This window comes from Apodemus sylvaticus, chromosome 5 (assembly GCF_947179515.1).
Source record: "Apodemus sylvaticus chromosome 5, mApoSyl1.1, whole genome shotgun sequence".
NCBI lineage: Eukaryota > Metazoa > Chordata > Mammalia > Rodentia > Muridae > Apodemus > Apodemus sylvaticus.
The window spans coordinates 155,647,256-155,666,179 of record NC_067476.1 but is presented as its reverse complement, the minus strand read 5'-3'; the positions used below and the strand labels follow the sequence as shown (position 1 = coordinate 155,666,179).

At 47.3% G+C, this 18,924-nt stretch overlaps 1 protein-coding gene across 2 annotated transcripts in view; it reads right to left on the bottom strand.

Annotated features, from left to right (window-relative positions):
- Positions 1-18,924, bottom strand: part of Tshz2 (teashirt zinc finger homeobox 2) — a 450,383-nt gene that overhangs the window by 4,788 nt on the left and 426,671 nt on the right. The window lies entirely within an intron of this gene.

Genomic DNA, 18,924 nt, shown 5'->3' with positions numbered 1-18,924 from the left:
GGTCAGTGTACTGGAGGGATGGTGGATGGTGACCTGAATCTTAAGCCATTTTGGGACAATCAATGGTGTTTCCCAACCCCTTTAATTTAGAAAGAGAAGAACAACTCTGTTGCAGGATATCTGATCACATTGTGAACCCCAAGACTGTGAGTTAGAAAAAAATTGTTTCTTGTTGTGGTGTGGCTCAACCCTAGCGCAGACCTTTAACCCAAGAGCTTTCTGTAAACAAGAGTTAAGTAAAATCAGTGATGGGTCGGGTCAAGAGGTGGAGCAGGCAGCCAGTTGACAGGAAGTGAACATAGGAAGGCACAGGGAAGAGAAAGGAGGGTGTCTCTGAGTTGAAAAGTATTTAAGACAGCGTGGAGCAGCGGCAGGGCAGGGGCAGGGGCAGGGGCAGGGGCAGGGGCAGGAGCTTTTCCCTTCTTGGACATCAGTGGAGTAGGAAGGCTAGCTGGGTCCTTTCTCTGCTCTCTGAGCGAGCAGGCTTTCATCACAGTGTCTGACTCCCGAGTCTTCATTTGGTAAGTTGAATGTGTGGGGTTTTATTTTTAAAAATAACACTACTCCACATTTTCTCTTGTTTCCTCCCTACTCCCTGAGGTTCTAAAATGAGATCCTAGAAGAGAATTAAGTAGGAAATTAAGGCAGGCCACCAAGAATGTTCTCATTTCTTTGCTTGCAATGGATTACATAAACTGGATTAAGCTAGAAAGAAACCAAATGCAGGTCACTCTCAGACCTCTGTTGATGCCCTGGCTTCCTTGCTTCAAAAGCCTTTCTCTGCCCCCCCCCCCCAGTATGTTGTACTACTGTGGAGAAAAATAAAATGGGTTTAAGTGTACTGGCTGGTTTTGTGTGTCAATTTGACACAGGCTGGTGTTATCACAGAGAAAGGAACTTCAGGTGAGGAAATGCCTCCATGAGATCCAGCTGTGGGGCATTTTCTCAATTAGTGATCAAGGGGGAGGGCCCCTTGTGGGTGGTACCATCTCTGGGCTGGCATTCTTGGGTTCTATAAGAGAGCAGGCTGAGCAAGCCAGGGGAAGCAAGCCAGTAAGGAACATCCCTCCATGGCCTCTGCATCAGCTCCTGCTTCCTGACCTGCTTGAGTTCCAGTCCTGACTTCCTTTAGTGATGAACAGTAGTGTGGAAGTATAAGCTGAATAAACTCTTTCCTCCCCAACTTGCTTCGTGGTCATGATGTTTGTGCAGGATTAGAAACCCTGACTAAGACAGTAAAGAATAATTAATTGTATATCTAAGAAATCAGTGGCTATGTTCATTAAGTAGAGTATGGGAGGGGGAGCCCGGCAAAATGATACCATTATTTCATTATTTAATTAAGGAGCCACCAACAGATGCTTGGAATTATCTATACTTTAATTTGCCTATTGTCCCGGCTAGTTTTAAGTCAACTTGACATAAGCTAGAGTCATCTCAAAGGAGGGAGTCTCAATTTAGAAAATGCCCCCTTAACATTTGGCTGTAGGCAAGCCTGTAGGCTATTTTCTTAATTAGTGATTGATGGGGGAGGGCCCAGCCTATTGTGGGTGGGGCCATCCCTGTGCTAGTGGTCCTGGGTTTTATAAAAAAGCAGACTGAGCAAGTCACCGGTGAGCAACCCAGCAAGCAGCGGACCTTCGTGGTCTCTGCATCAGCTCCTGCCTCCAGGTTCCTGTCCTCCTTGAGTTCCTGTCCTGACTTCCTTGGATGATGAACAGTGCTGTGGAAGTGTAAGCTGAGTTAACCCTTTCCTCCCCAGCTGCTTTGGTCACGGTGTTTCATCACAGCAACAGGACCCTAGTTAGGACAGCCGCATCAACTTTTTAAATCCTCTGGCCAAGCTGGGTGGTGGTGGCGGTGCACGCCTGTAATCCCAGCACTCTGGGAGGCAGAGTCAGGCGGATTTCTGAGTTCGATGCCAGCCTGGTCTACAGAGTGAGTTCCAGGACAGCCAGGGTTATACAGAGAAACCCTGTCTCAAAAAAACCAAATCAAAAGAAAAAAAAATCCTCTGGCCAATTGCTTGGGGTCAGTGGCTCCTTGACGTGGCCCCTGCTGCTGCATTCTGCCTGTGCTTTCTGTCCTTGCTGGGATATGATACGCTAGTCCCACACTGCATGGCTGGAAGGGAACAGACAGAGGCTGGAACCTAAGTTTCCAGGTACTGGGGCAAGGTCCCCCAGGAGGTGGTTCAGCTCCTTAGAGCGTGGAGATTTTGGGGAGCTCTGTGCACATTTGGCCTTAAGCACGCACGCATGTTCTTTTCTGGAATGGATGGAGCTGATGGGTTTGGGCGGTTCGCTCCTGTGGTGAGCAGTTAAGGAGGTCATGACTCCTGTCTCCTATTTTAGGGCTCCTCAAAGCTGTTTGTTCGAAGAAGAAAAACACAAGAAACATATTCATGTCAAAAATTAAAAAAAAATCATTAAAAACAAGAAGGACTATGACAAAGAGCCAAAATAAAAATGGAGACAGGGACTTTTAATGGTGCCATCCCAGAGAAGCCCGCAGTTCATATTTTTCAAATTGATTTACAATTTTTCCGAATTGGCTCGTCTGGTCGCCCGGCCTCACCGCCAGCACTTCATTTAGTTTTCCCTAAGAGAAATCGTCTCTCTGTGAAACAAACCCTTACACTTTGGTGGACAAACTTCAGTTCTTACAGAGGATAAAATAATTGCCTAAATGCATGTAATAGTCTGATATGCAGACACATACTCAGGCGGGTAGGCAGATAATACTTTAAAATCACTCTCATTTTTACTATGTGCCCAGTCTGGCCTTGAATTTGAACTCCTCCACAGATGTGCCACCAGATCTGTACCCTGCTCTACACACCCCTCCTCCCAACACAGTGTCCTGGAGTGCAGCGTGGCCTCAAACTCACTACAAACCAGAACTATGACCTTGAACTTCCAGAGTTCTGGCATGTGGTACCGCGCCACTTGATGGAGTGCTGGCCAAGGAACCCAGGTCTTCATGCATGGGAGGTAAGCTCTCTACCCGGGGAGCCGCAGCCTCAGTCCCAGCCCTTGCTAATGGTTTCCTTCTATTGAAAACAGACTGAGATGAACTGCTTTAGGAAAGGGAAGTCTCTCTTTCTCTCTCACATACACAAATGTGCACAAACATGTACACACACACACACATGCACAAACATGTATACACTCACACACATCCATATACACCCATACCCTCACACACTCACCCATACACACCCACACATGCACATATACACATACCAACATACACACATATACACACATATGCACAAATGTGTGCATACACAGACACACACATTCACCCATACACACCCACACATATAAACACGTGCACAAACATGTATACACACACATCCATACATACTTACACACATATAAACACATATGCACAAACATGTATACACTTATATAATCCACTTACCCATACATGTACCCATGTGCACAAACATGTATACAATTACATCGATACACACCCATACATGTACATATATATACATGCACAAACATGTATACATTTACATCTATACATACCCACACATGTATGTATATATATATACATACATATACATGTACACATGTGCGCAAGACACACACACACACACACACACACACACACATCAGTTTCTGAGAGCTGGGAGGAAGAACTGCTTCTTTTCCCAAGCATCACAAAGGCTTCGTCAGTTATAACCATTGGCTGTGTCAACAGCAGTGGGGTGTGTATCTGTCTAGACCAAAAGTGGTGTGATTTTACCAACTGTGTCATGATTTGATGTCCACCCACTCTTCCCTTCCAGAGGACTAGGTCCCTGGAGTGACATAACCAAGGTGACATGATCATGAGTTAATGGATTATTCTAATAGTCAGTATTCAACACAAATACATATTTTCTTGACTTCAAAGCCTTTCCTCTAAGGCACAGGTTTTCCTGTTCCTGACTTCTGTAGGATCTGCACCTGGGAGACCAGAGCTGCGTTGTCAAGGGTGTTTTTATCCTACCCTAGAGGAGGAACACAAACTACTGTTATTTATCGGGATAGTTTTTTCCTTGGAACATAGGAATATGAATGACATGCTAGCTGTAATCACAATACTGGAAAGAAATCTCAACTTTTGAACTTCTTTTAAAGCTTGGCTTGTGATCTCCCAGGTGTGTCAAGTGTGTGGCGGACACATCAGGACGTGAGCCAGGCAGGCAGCTGCCCAAGGCTTGAGGCTGGAGACCGTTCCAATCAGCATGAGAGCAAACAGGTTTCCTGGGGCCTCTCTCTCCAGTCTCAACTGACGGCGGAGCAGACAGGTGGGGAGTGCTGCTTAATATACGCCTTTTTGCCTGTTTCATGGGGGCCCTGTTAGCTTTCTCTAGCTGTGACCAAACTCCTGACCAAAACAGCTTAACAGAGGAAAGACTTCTGCTCAGTGTCCCTATGATTTCAATCCATCGTGGCAGAGAAGATGCGGAGAAAAAGGGGGAGACAGGGAGGGACAAGTGGTGGCCCTCAAGGACATGCCCTGAGACCCATTCCCTCCTGTGACTCCCTCCCCACTTCAGCACCACCAAATAATGTGCCAGTTATGAACTTGTCTTTTTTAGTTTTTTAAAAAAGATTTATTTATTTATTTATTATATGCAAGTACACTGTAGCTGTTCTCAGACACTCCAGGAGAGGGAGTCAGATCTCATTAGGGATGGTTGTGAGCCACCATGTGGTTGCTGGGATTTGAACTCAGGACCTTTGGAAGAGCAGTCTCTCCAGCGCCTTCTTTAGGGTTTTACTGCTGTGAACAGACATCATGACCAAGGCAACTCTTATAAAGAACAACATTTACTTCGGGTTGGCTCAGAGGATCAGAGGACCAGAGGTTCAGTTTATTATCATCAAGGTGGGAACATGACAGCATCCAACCAGGCATGGTGCAGGAGAAGCTGGGAGTTTTACATCTTTATCTGCAGGTCTCTGAGAGAAGACTGATAACCAGGTAGCTACAACCCAGGTATTAATACCTACGCCTACAGTGACACACCTACTCCTACAAGGCCACACATTCTAATAGTGCCACTCCCTGGGTCAAGCATATACAAACCAACTCGGAACTCATTAAGGGATTTGTCCTTTAATTTGGCTTCTAGGTTGCAAGTGTCCCAGACACACCTAGTAGGCATCAGTAATTTCCTAAGTGCTTCTTATTCCAGACCAATTAGTATTAAGGTCTCCCTGAGCTACCCACCCCCCCAAAAGGCTTAAGACTCTCTGTTTCTCTTTGTGCATAATGGCTGTTGAATGGAACCATCAGAGACAGGGTGACACTCCCAGGACACCAAGAGAGGCAGGCGAGAAGACACGAGGCCTCCTGAGAGTGGGGCCCACACTGTCACCAAGTGTCACCTGTGTCCCCACTTGGGCGCCAGCTTAGATGATCTCGGTGGTAGATCTTTCCTTAGTTCCCAGTCTTCATCCTCAGGCTGCCTGAGTGGTTAAGAAGCTGGAAAGAAAGGCCATGTGGAGCTCTGCCCACGGAACCCTCCTGCTGGCTAATGATGGGATTATGGAGTCTTAACTGCTGAATGGTTATCCCTAATTATAATCAAAGGTACGTCAATCTAAATAAAAATGATAAGGCAGGGAGCCAGCCCCTGCTATCCACTCCTCTCCACTCCCCACACGCTTTTAAACGTGAATCCGTTCTCAGGATGATGCTTTGACAGGGCTTGGATTGAATAATTATCAAAAAGAAATGGAACTCAATGTTAAACTTACTTTTTTTCTCTTTTTTTGCAATAAAGAATGGTTAAAATTATTCTTTATTAAAGACAGAAAGGGATAGTTTCCTTCTGTTTTAAATATTTGGCTCTATCCTTTACTGGGTGCCAATGTACGACTGCCGTTTTATTAATTCTTTGTGTGCATGTGTCTGTGCCTGAGTGTGCATGTGCATGCCTGTGTGTGTGTGTCGCATGTGTACAGACATGTGGAAGCCAGAGTACTATGTCTGGTGTATTCCTTTGCCTCATTTTATTTAGTGAGTCAGGGTCTCTCACTGATCTTGGAGCAGTTTATTCAGTGAGTCCCAGGAATCCGCAATCCCTGCCCTGCCCCCCCCACCCCCACCCCCAGGCTAGGATTACAGTTGTGTGCTGCTTTATCCGGGGTTTTATGTGGGTTGTAGGGATCTGAAGTTGGGTCTTCATGGTTGCTTAGTAGGTTTCTGTTTTATTTAATGCTTTCAAAGTTCCATTCTCTCTCTCTCTCTCTCTCTCTCTCTCTCTCTCTCTCTCTCTCTCTCTCTCCCTCTCTCCCTCTCTCCCCCCACCCCCCGCGCAGTGCACATGTGTGAATGCATGCATACAAGTGCACATTTACCCACAAACTCCTCTGTGTTTAGGTCAACAGCAAGCATCTTACTGACTGAGCCATTCCCCAGGTCCCTATTTAGTTCTTATAATCTCCAAAGGAAGCTTGCACACATTGTTTTTCCTGTCTTTTTCCAGAGCTGGGGGCCAAATGCAGGCCCTGGGCATGTGAGACAAGCGCTCTATGACTGAGTCTGGCTTGCTTGCCCCATGTCCCTCTGGTCTGTTAACAGTGTGGATGTGCCATTTATAGGCTTCATGACTTTTAGGAAAGATGTTTCCCTCTCGTGTTTATCCACTCACGAAATAGTCATAGTACCTTCGTGGGCATCACTTAGTGTACTGTAAGTACCCAATGAGATACGTATTCCTGGATCTAGGGAGATGGCCCAGTGGTTAGCAGCACTGGCTGCTTTTCCAAAGGACCGGAGTTCAGTTCCCAGCACCTACATGGTGGCTCATAAACACCTGTAACTCCAGTTCCTGGGATTCTGGTGCCCTCTGTGGGTACTGCATGCACCCAGTGCATAGACATACATGCTGGAAAAACAGTATAGACATTTTTAAAAATTGTAAATAAGAAGCCGGGTAGTGTTGAATTCAAGGCCAGCTTGGCCTTTGGAGCAAGTTCCAGGACAGCCAGGGCTATACACAAAGAAACCCTATCTCAAAAGAAGAAAGAAAGAAAGAAAGAAAGAAAGAAAGAAAGAAAGAAAGAAAGAAAGAAAGAAAGAAAGAAAGAAAGAAAGAAAGAAAGAAAGGAAGGAAGGAAGGAAGGAAGGAAGGAAGAAAGGAAGAAAGGAAGAAAGGAAGAAAGGAAGAAAGGAAGAAAGGAAGAAAGGAAGAAAGGAAGAAAGGAAGAAAGGAAGAAAGGAAGAAAAAATCAGTAAAATAAATTATCAAACCAAAGTTCCTTTAATGAGCCTTACTTCTCTGGTGGTTTTATCACGTAGCATGTAATAAAGTGCTTTGGAAATGCCGTGGAATGGGATATAGAATACATTTTCAAACATACATATGAAATTCGTTTATGCTTGAGAAACAGGTTATTAGCTCTCAGAAAACGGATTAGTCTTTCCAGAAATTTAAAAGTACAAGTAGCAAGAGAAGCTCTTCAGCTCCATTCTCGAGATGTCGATTCAGATGTGAAACTAAGAAAAGTTTCTCTCCTTTTATAAAAACACACTAAAAAGGGGGATAAAACCTTTGAAGGCAATGTTAATCAAGAGAATGCAATTCAATTCCCAGTCTCATTGCACCAGACAAGTCTAGCCAAGGGTGACTTCTGTCTACACCTCCTTACTCAGGGGCGTGGCTGGGATGGGAAGGGTCTGCTGGAGGTCCCAGGGGATTATGGGTGGAAGGGGCGGCTGGTGGGCTGGGTGCTTCTGCCCTCAAGCCTTTCCTCAGCCAGTGTTTGCTGCTGGGGCTGGGGCTGGGGCTGAAAAGAATTTCTTGGAGGAGCATTACTCGGGAAAGCTATGTAACCAAGAATGTTAAGGATTGAAACTGTCTAGCTGCTGTCAGCTTTTCCAAATGTAAATTAAAAGGGAAGAAATATCAGGGCAGCATCCCTAGAACAGAAAGGACAATGTCCCAGGCGCCTTTGATGGCAATTATAATTTCCTGTCCTCGAGGCTGCAGATCTCGGGTTTGTTTGATGATGCTCTTTAGGTGGTGGCTCTTGGGGCTTGGCCAGGGAAGAGAGAAAACAGTGATTTCCTGCACCCATTCTTAATCACACCACTCTACTCCCAAACAGCCCTCAAACTGTTAGAAAGAGGTCTACACGCTGGCCAGCGTCCCCACAAACAACCCAGACAGTTTCAAGTCGGATGCCAACACCACGATGCACTGTGGTGCCCCTCTTCTCTATGTGGGCGTTGAGCCAAATGTGATTTATTCCAAGTGACTTATGGCCAAATGAGGTTCACAGTGTAGCCATAGCCGTGGGACTTCATTGGAGCTGAAACTGAGAGCTGCTGGCATTTAGGAAATGCCGTCTGCCTTCAAAACATGGAAAATAGGCACGCAGAGACTTTTCTTTACCACTGTGATCATGACTCTAAAGCTCTGGGGTACAGTCTGTGACAGAGTCTACACTGGCAAAAAGGCTGGTGTGTTGGCCATGCAATAGCCAATGCAGGGAAAGCTTGCTTCTCAGAATGACCTCTCATTTTAATGAGTCTTTCCCTGTGTTGGGTGCTCATCATTGGCCCAAGGCATGACTGTTGCTCTTATATTTAGGATTTGTTTTTGTTTTTTTAGAACATGTAGCCCAGGCTGACCTTGATCTTGCTCTGTAGCCAAGGCTGACCTTGAGCTCCTGAGTAGGATTACAGGGATGTGCTGCCACACTCAGCTATGCTTTAATTTCTTAAAATATTGAATAAAAAAATTATGTGGATATGTGTGTGTGTGTGTGTGTTCAGGTGCCTAAAGAGGGCAGAAGAGAAGACCGGATTCCTCTGAGCTGAGGTGGGGAGCGGTGTGAACTAGGGTTTGTGAGTAGTAGGAATCTGGAAGGCAGCAATCGCTTCAAAACTGCATCTGCCATCTTTCCAGCCTTTATTTAATTCTTATAGTGATCCCCAAAGGAAGTTCCCTGGCCTCTGTTTGGAGGTCTCGAGACTGGGAGATAGAGACATAGGGGGAAAGAAGAGGCTAGGAAGTGGCAAAGCTGCAGGGAGAACAGACCTGTGGGGAGAACAGACCTGTGGGGCGATCGCCCTGACGGGCCTGCTCAGTTAACTGCCACAGAGGTCTCAACCACAGACAAGCAAGGTGAGCTTTTGTTTCCTTCGTACAAGGCAGGACCGGCTGTCAGTGGTGCACTTTCCCCCAGTGACCCTGAGATAAAAATCAAGATTTGTCTGAGTCAGTTAACAGCAGTTCCTGAAGATTGTTCCCACAAGCTCAGGTTCTTTAAGATGCTAAAAGACAAAACAAAACAAAAAGCAAAAGAATAAACAAGGCCTGGCATGGTAGTATGCCTTTAATACCAACACTCGGGAGGCAGAGACAGGTGGGTCTCTGAGACCTGGGCCAGCCTGGTCTACACAGTGAGGTCCAGTCCAGCCAGGGATGCATGGTGAATTCCTGTCTTTAAAAAACAAAAAACAATAGAAAAAAATCACAGTTATTTATGGACCCATGGTGAGGCGGCTTAGCAAACAACCCTGCTGTCCTGAGTTCAGTCCCACGAGTAACATCTTCTAAAACGCTGTTCTTTTTGTTTGTATTTTTGTTTTTTGAGACAGGGTTTCTCTGTGTAGCCCTGGCTGTCCTGAAACTCACTCTGCAGATCAAGCTGGCCTCGAACTCAGAAATCTGCCTACCTCTGCCTCCCAGAGTGCTGGGATTACAGGTGTGTGCCACCACTGCCCAGCTTGCAAAACTGTTCTTTGCTACCCACACACACATGCCATGGGTCACAAGAACCACCCTCCCCTCAGGAATAAATGAATGAAAGAAGTTCGTTTATTTGTGCTTGAAGCCGGCTAATCCATAGCCTATCCCCAGAGGGCCTCTCCTTAGTTCAGAGTCCAGCCTGGCTCCTCCAAACCTCTGCCAGCCCTCACTGCTGTAAGGAATATACCTCATAAATAGTAGACCAATGTCTTTACACTCCGCCCATCCCTTTGTCTGTCACAGAAACGGAAGTGGACGCCTCAGGGCCATCCTCCACCCTTGACCTTCCTGCTATTGGTGAAATGGAGGAGCAGACATCTTAGGCCTGGGATGCTGTTCACAATTATAATAAGAAATACCTGTAAGAACCGTGGCAGTAGTGCACACCCTTAACTCCAGTACTGGGTAGGCAGAGGAGGGAAGATCTCCGTGAGTTCAAGGCCAGCATGGTCTACAGAGCAATTTCCAGAATACTCAAAGCTATGCAGAGAAACCCTGTCTCAAAACAAGCAAGCAAACAAAAAACAAAAACAAAAAGAAAACCCCAACAAAACAAAATATCCACTTTTTTTTGTAATTGTCTCAGTTCTCTATTGCTGGAAGCTTGCATGTTTAACATCAAAAAGGCTTTTTTTTCCTTCTAATTTTAAAAAATGTATATGGTGTTTTGTTTGCAGGTATAGGCATGTACTGTGTGTATACAGTGCCTAGAGGCCAGGAGAAGGGGTCGGATCTCCTGGAACCAGAGTTATGGAAGTTCTGAGCAGCCATGTGGGTGCTGGGAACTGAATTTGAGTCCCTGAGAGGAGTCTCACCTGCGGAAGGCTCCCTCTCTCCAGCCCCATTGAGGTTAATTTTGACAAGACAGTCAGGGAAGCAAGGCTCTGAGATGCTACAATAGCCACCAGGCCAAGCTCACAGCCGACAGGTGACCTGACTTTGCCGCACATGGACTCGTATCTCCCTCCTGGCTTCAGTCCACAGCCCTGGAGCCCACCCCAGAGCTTCTGTGAATGACCATCTCGGGGATGGCCGGGGCTCGCTGGGGCTTCCTTTATTCTCAGGAGACTGTGACACACAGAGACTGAAGAGCGTTGCTTTAGTGTTTGAGACTTTAACTGGTTCATTGCTTCCACGGAACCAGTTAATTCTCCCTCCTCTCCTCCCTCCCCAATCCCTTTTCCTTGATAAACACTCACTATGTAGCTCAGGTTGCCCAGGGCCTTGCTGTGTAACCCAGGCCAGCAGACCAGTCTCAAACTCTTTTCAGCCCTGTCTGGCTACTCAATTCTACTTTTTTTTTTTTTTTTTTTTTTTTTTTTTTTGAGACACAAAACACGTAACTTATTCTTTTATAGCAAATCACACAAACAAACAAACGCCCCCAAGCAAAATCAAAAGCGCACACCACTGTTTCCAAAGGCAGCGCATCTCGTGCTCATCAGCCCCAGGTCACAGGGTCTTGTACAAGATTGTAAGTCCTGGGCTCTGCCCGGAAATGAGCTCACACCTGGCACTGTGGGAGGAGCAGGGCTGAGGTGAGAATGGTCAGCGGTGCCATTTTCCAGAAAGACCCACTGGCTCTTCGGGCTATGAAGGGATTGAGGTCACCATGGTTCTCAGAAGTGGAGTCTACATCTCAAATGCCTTCTGCACGCCCCGCCCCGCCCACTAGGACCACAGGTCTACACTGCCCCCTAGAGGAAGCCTTCGGGATCACAGTCTGTTTGCTGATCTTGGCTCTAAAAAAACTGCCTCTTCCTCCTCCTCCTCTTCTTTCTTTCTTTCTTTTTCTTTCTTTCTTTTTTTTTTTTTTTGAGACAGGGTTTCTCTGTGTATCCCTGGCTGTCCTGGAACTCACTCTGTAGACCAGGCCGGCCTCGAACTCAGAAATCCGACTGCCTCTGCCTCCCAAGTGCTGGGACTACAGGCGTGCGCCACCACCGCCCAGCTGCCTTCTTAAATAAAATAATGTAGGTTTTCTTCTGCCCCTAGACCAGCTGTGGGATAGCAATGATATGTATCCAAAGAACCACACAGAATTTATGAGAAACCTTTCAGCCCTTCCAAGCAGAGCTGTGTGTGAAGCAATAGGAAAGAAGATAAAAAGAGGTTGGTGTGTGTGTGTGTGTGTGTGTGTGTGTGTGTGTCATAGTCTCAAGCTTCCTCTCCTGAGGCAGGGTCAGAAGATGGCCAGTGGTCATTGGAAGCAGGCAGAGACTGGAAAGAAATAACAAGGGCTTAATTGGCAAAGCAATGTCACTAGCTGATGAATCCCCAGTTCCCACGAACCCCCAGTACCTCAGAGTACGTGGCAGCCTTCAAAGGTTGGTTAGTGGAACGAGAGAAATGTGCATCTTCCAAGCGTGTGCACACACAGGCTGAACTGTGTAGCCCCCCCTCTCCCCCCAGTCTGTAGCATTTAGTTGTAGCCTGAGTTGACACAGTTGGGCAAGAGAAAAGAAGGACCCAGTGTCTGAAAATGACCACATGGGCGTCTGAGCAGCCTGTTTCTTGTACATTCCGGAAATGTGCTCAAATGTGCTCTTACTCAACTGACCTGCCTGGTCACTGAGGTGGAAATGTCATAGGTTATTATTATTATTGGTTTTTTGGATTTGGTTTTTTTGGAGACAGAGTTTCTCTGTGTAGCCCTGACTGTCCTGGAACTCACTCTGTAGACCAGGCTGGCCTCGAACTCAGAAATCTACCTGCCTCTGCCTCCCAAGTGCTGGGATTACAGGCGTGCGCCACCACCACCACCACCCTGCTCATAGGTTATTATTAAGGGCATTAAAATAAATAAATGAAGTGGATTTGAAGCCTACACATCTTCTTAGGGCAGTGTGATGAACAGCATGCTCTGACTGTGACCAGCATGCACCGGCTCTGACCAGCATGCACTGGCTCTGACTGGCATGCACCAGTTCTGACCAGCATGCACTGGCCCTGACTAGCACGCACTGGCTCTGACCAGCATGCACCAGCTCTGACCAGCATGCACCAGCTCTGACCAGCACGCACCGGCTCTGACCAGCATGCACCGGCTCTGACCAGCATGCACCAACCAGCATGTGCTGTGGCACTCTGAAAGAACTTAGTTTTTCAGAGAGTTACAAATGTATTTGCAGGAGAAAGTCCCTTCATAGTTCTTAGAAATCTGACCCCTTAGGTCAGAACCAGCTCCTAAGAACCTTGGGGAAATGAGTGGAGGAATCTTGGAAGTTAGTTCTAGACCAAGAGAGAGTCTCAAAGGGGTATGGAATGTTCCAGAAGCAGCAAGCCTGAGAGTCTGGGGAGGGAGCTCCATCTCACTCCAAGCGTAGAAAGTTCACTTTCATCTGTTTTCTAGGTTGGGTTTCCTACTGGATTTATTTGAAAAACTTTCACGCACTGCTAAAATCACTAGAAATCCACACAGCAGTGATATAGGAGACAATAACATCTGATGCCTGGAGAGACTAGGCGAGTTGATGATTTATTTCATGTATAAGAATGTTTACACGTGTAAGCATGTGTGTATGTGTGTCATGTGGCTGCAGTGCCTTCAGTGGCCAGAAAAGGGCACCAGAGTACTGGAAACTGAGTTACAGGGTTGTGTAACCCGATGGGGACCGAACTTTTGCCTTCTGTCCTCTTAACCCCTGAGCCATCTTTCCAGCCCCCGACTTTGCATGTTTTGACTCTTGTTTTATCACTGAGCCTGTAGCAAATACCAGGAAACATTTGCTTCGTGACTGTGTCTACTTTGATGTAGGACAAGGCAGGGAAGAAGCTAGATGTTTCTCAGTTTAGAAGTCAATGAGGCAGAAAGCCATCATGTCCTTGTCATGGAAGGAGAGAGTGTGCTTGGGTCATGGCGGAGCAAGGCAGGTGCTGGGAACCCAAGGGGCTGCAAGTATGAGAAGCAATACGTCACTGAGCAGGGGGACAAAACCGTCTCCCGGAGGTGGTGATGTCTTAGGGTTTCATTGCTGTGAAGAGACACACCGAGGCAACTCTTAGAAGGACAACATTTAATTGGGGCTGGCTTACAGGTTCTGGGGTTCAGTTCATTATCATCAAGGAGGGAACATGGCAGCATCCAGGCAGGCGTGGTGCTGGAGGGGCTGAGAGGTCTGCATCTTGTTCTGAAGGCAGACAGGAGAAGACTGGTATGGCAGGTAAGGGGAGGGTCTCCAAGCCCACCCCTAAAGTGACACACTTTCTCCAACAGGGCCATACCCACTCCAGCAAGGCCATACCCACTCCAAACAAATCCACACTTAATAGTGCCCCACACCCTGGGCCATGCATATTCAAATCACCACAGATGAAGGCCTGACCAGGAAAGGAGAGCCAGCTTGGGAGGGGAAGGGAGCTGGAGGACTAACGTGTCTAGCAGAGCATCTGCAGGTGCAAAACCCAAAGGTAAGGAAGCCCGTGAGCAAGAAGGAAGCAGATTCAAGGTCAGCCAGTCTGGCCGCGCCCAGCTACAGTCACTAAAGCCACAGTGCCCTTTGCCCTGTGACAAGCTCCAGTCCTGTATTAAATCCCATCTCCTGCTTGTTATTAAATGGCCTAAGAGCTGAGAGTGCTTCCCATATCTTAAAAAGAGACTGACAAATAAAAATACACAAATACATGGAGATGACATGAGATTCCAGTCTCGGCATCTATTGATAAGGTCTAACAGGCATGGAGCCCGGCCGGCTGGTTTGCCTGTGGCCTGGGACTCCGTACTCTCCGAGCTGAACTGTGCAGTTGTGGTCAAGGCTTCGTGGTCTGCAGAGTTCAAGCTTTGGTGTGGTGGTTTGATTAGGAATGACCCTCATAAACTCATGCGTCTGAATGCTTGACCCATGGGGTGGCACTATTAGGAGGTGTGGCCTTTTTTGAGTAGGTGTGGTCTTGTTGGATTGCGTCACTGTGGAGGCGGGGTTTTGAGGTCATATAGACAGTCTCCTGTTGCCTTCCGATCAAGACGTAGAACTCTCTGCTCCTCCTCCAGCACCATGTCTGCCTGCTGTGATGACAATGGACTGAACCTCTGAACTGTAAGCCAGCCCCACCCAATGAAATGTTTTCTCTACAAGAGTAGCCGTGGTCATGGCGTCTCATCACAGCGATGGAAACCCTAAGACATTTGGCTTTCTGTGGAGGGAGTTTCTCATCCCCCACGCATTGGCAAACAGCTCTCCGAGCACCGGTGGAACGCCGACGGCGGCGACTGCTCTCTCGCTGTGTTAGTGGGTCCTGTTTCCCGAGATGGCTGGTGTCTTGGCAGAGACAGGCCTACAATCCTGGCCTTGGAGACAGAGGCCCAGATAGGAATGACGGCTAATATCTGTGCCTTCACTGAAAGCTTGCAGGTGGGGTTGGGGGAGGAGGCTTATTGGTTAGAAAGTGCTTACTGTTCTGTCAGAGGATACAAGTTCCATTCCTGGCACCCACAGCAGTAGGCTCACAACCTCTTTGTTTTGTCTTTGGCCTCTGTTGGCATTTGTCCTCATATTCCTCAACACACACACACACACACACACACACACACACACACACACACACAGATAATAAATCTTAAAATGGAATGTATGTGAGTTGCGACCCCCCACCCTCAGGTCTAGCACTGAACCATGTCTGTGTCACATGCTTACAGACAAAATGGCTTTGGTCCTCTCCGTCTGGTGGCCGCATCTTCTAGTTAAACCTCTCTTCAGCAGACAGGCCTTTCCATGCTTAGCTGCCTGTACTGTGGGCAGGGAAGATGTCTGACTGACAGGATCTGAGCAAAGTCTTTGGGGCACACATCTCTACATCCAAGCCTTGTGCTCAGGAGCTGTTTTCTTAAGTAGCCATGAGAAAGGAAGACACAGAAGGACTCAGTGGGCGAGGAGCTTGCTGCCCAGCCCAGGGACCTGAGCATCCACATGCAAGCCGTGGTACATGCTGGCACGCACACATGCAGTAAGTCAGGCTTGATCCGAGTACTCGCATTTGCATTGACTTGATTGCAGCCCAAGGGCCGAGAACCGATAAAGGCAGTTCTTGCTCTCTCTCTCTCTCTCCCCTAAGATTTATTTATTTATGTATATGAGTACACTGTAGCTGTACAGATGGTTGTGAGCCACCATGTGGTGGCTAGGATTTGAACTCAGGACCTTCGGAAGAGCAGTCAGTGCTCTTAACCACTGAGCCATCTCTCCAGCCCAAGTCGGTACTTTCTTTAATGGCATCGAACCACAATGGTAATGTGTTGTCATTTTTATCACCAACATTTTTTAAACCGAAATGTCACAGACACCTCGTGTCACATTCGAGCGGCTGCACAGCGTCCGTGATATTAACTGCACTCATTATGTTGTAACTACAGCAGGGATTAGCTGTGGAGATGGTCACGCCGCTTAATGCACGGAATGGCTTCATATGTCACGACACCCGCAAATTGCATCCTTTAATATTTGATAAGTGTGCTGCGATGATTAAAAAAAATAAGTATTTCATTTCCTGTCTTTCAAAACATTAGTTTTGAGGAAGGCCTCATGGGAGTCATCAGATAGCAAAAAGGGCCCAGCCTGAGAGGATAAAGAACTTTGGTGGTCCAGTCACCTTGAAATCATGTGATTCTTTCTTTAAAAAAATTTTTTATTCTTAATGAGGTGTACATGTATTTGTCACACATATACACATATGTGTGTCTGTATACAGGAGCCCAAGTGCCTGTGGAGGCCAGAAGAGGGTGTCAGGTCCCCAGGGGCTGGAGTTATAGGCAGTCGTCATTTACTCTGTGTGGGTGCTGGAAACCTAATCCCCTGGAAGTCAGTGCTCTAACCACTGAGCCATCTCTCCAGTCCCCAGCATCTGCTTTTATACAAGAATGGAGAAGTGGTGACTTCCTAAGCTGGATGAGTGATAACCTCTCATCCTGATTTTCAGGCAAGAGGCTCTGGACATCGCCTCCTCCTTCCACAGAGCCATCGCACCACAGGGCATTTTAACCAGAGCTCCCTGATTATCGGTGCGAGGAGGGGCTGGCCTGAGGGACCCCAGGTGAGTCAGGAGAAAGGGAGGCATCATTTAATGTTTGCTGTTTCCATCCATCAGAGCCCGGCCATCAATTTTAGCACATATTTCAGAATGCACGTTATTGACAATGTGTTCGTGGAGAAAAATGGAGTTTGCTGGCAACGCGGTTCCATTTTCTGAAGATTAAATTGTTCATTGTACAGGCCGCCATCTGCCCTCCCTGGAAGGGAGTTTTCCTCGTTGGCAGAGGCATTTGAAAGCCAGACGACAGAGTAAAATCTCTTTCTTGTTATTGCTGCACTTAACTAAAGGCAAAATTTCCCACCCATTCATCCACCCATCCGTTCATTCACAGTGCATTCATTCATCCATCCACCCCATTCATCCATCCACTCCTCCATTCATCCATCCACCCATCCATTCATCCATCCATTCATTCATCCATCCACCCATCCATTCATCTATCCACCCATCCATTCATCCATCCACCCATCCATCCATCCATCCACCCATCCATCCATCCATCCACCCATCCATTCATCCATCCACCCATCCGTCCACCCACCCATCCATTCATCCATCCATTCATTCATCCATCCATCTACCCATCCATCCATCCACCCATCCATTCATCCATCCACCCATCCATTCATCCATCCACCCATCCATCCATCCATCCACCCATCCATCCATCCATCCACCCATCCATTCATCCATCCACCCATCCATTCATCCATCCACCCATCCATTCATCCATCCACCCATCCATCCATCCATCCACCCATCCGTTCATCCATCCACCCATCCATTCATCCATCCACCCATCCATCCATCCATCCACCCATCCGTTCATCCATCCACCCATCCATTCATTTGCCCATTTATTGAATGCATCATTCATTCAATGGCCAGGCACCAAGCATGACTCTGTGTCGTACTTACGAATAGAGCCATCTAGCGTTCAAAGAATAGGGCCCTGTGGAGGGACATCATTGTGTACTGTGGCTGGCATTGTCCCACAGCTTCCATTCACGCACCGGATCCTTGATGGACTACTGACATTTCTAACTGCACACTCAATCTGTGTGATAGTTTGGGTTCACTGGAAGACATGATTCTTCCCTTCTGGACGCTTGCAGTCAACAGGGTTACTAAATTATGCACATTAAAAGACAAGCTGGGTGTGGTGTCACACACCTTGGATCCCAGCGCTCAGGAGGCAGAGGCAGGAGGATTTCTGTGAGCTGAGACCAACCTGTTTACATAGTGAACTCCAAGACAACCAGGGTTATGTAGAGAGGCCCTGACTTGAAACAAAACAAAACAACAAAACGAACAAGATGAAAACATAAAAAGTGCCTTGAGAAACACAGCAAAAGGCAGAGCTTGCTTCGGAGTGGACTCCTCTTGGAAGACACGGGTAAAGAATGCAGATGAGGGAACACGGGCAGCGTCCTGTACCCACGACAGGCTGCTTCGTGCCGCACTCGCTAGCTGTGAACATGGGCGCTGGTCTCTAGGCTTTGTGGGTGAACCCCTGAGGTTCAGGGACCTTGAAGGACACAAGCCTCTTACCCACTCTGAGTTTGACCCCTGGGCCCCATCAAGTAGGCCTCCTCAGGGGGCCAGAGCCCAGAGGTTCATGTGTCCTGGAACTTGGTGCTGTTGTGGAGTCTTGGTCGGCCTGTTCCTCTTACAACCCTCCTAATCTATGAGCTCTGTGAAAGCTCTAAAGGGGGCTCCAGCCCCTCACCAGGCAGCCCCTCATCGGTACTTATATTAATAGCCTTGATCTTTTCCAACCTTGTTGCTGGGGCAGGTGAGTGACTCCACCCTCAGACAGGACTTAAAGATGTAGATTGTTAATAGAGTCCATCGCCCTTAGAAAGAATTTGGAGAGGTAGACTGTTAGTAAAGATAGGTTAAAGGGTTTTTGCTAGCGGCTTTGATGTACAAAATCTTGAACAGTTTAGAGTTCAGAAAGGCACGCTTTTGATTACTGAGCTAAGGTGTTTTTAAGGTCAAGGAACAAGAACAGTGGCCGCCAGACTGGTACTAGCTGAAGTGCCTCTTTCTTGCTAAAGCTGGGCTGGTGATCAAGGTGCTGATTAACTTCTTGTACCCATTCTTGCCATCAGCTTCCTGATATGACTTAA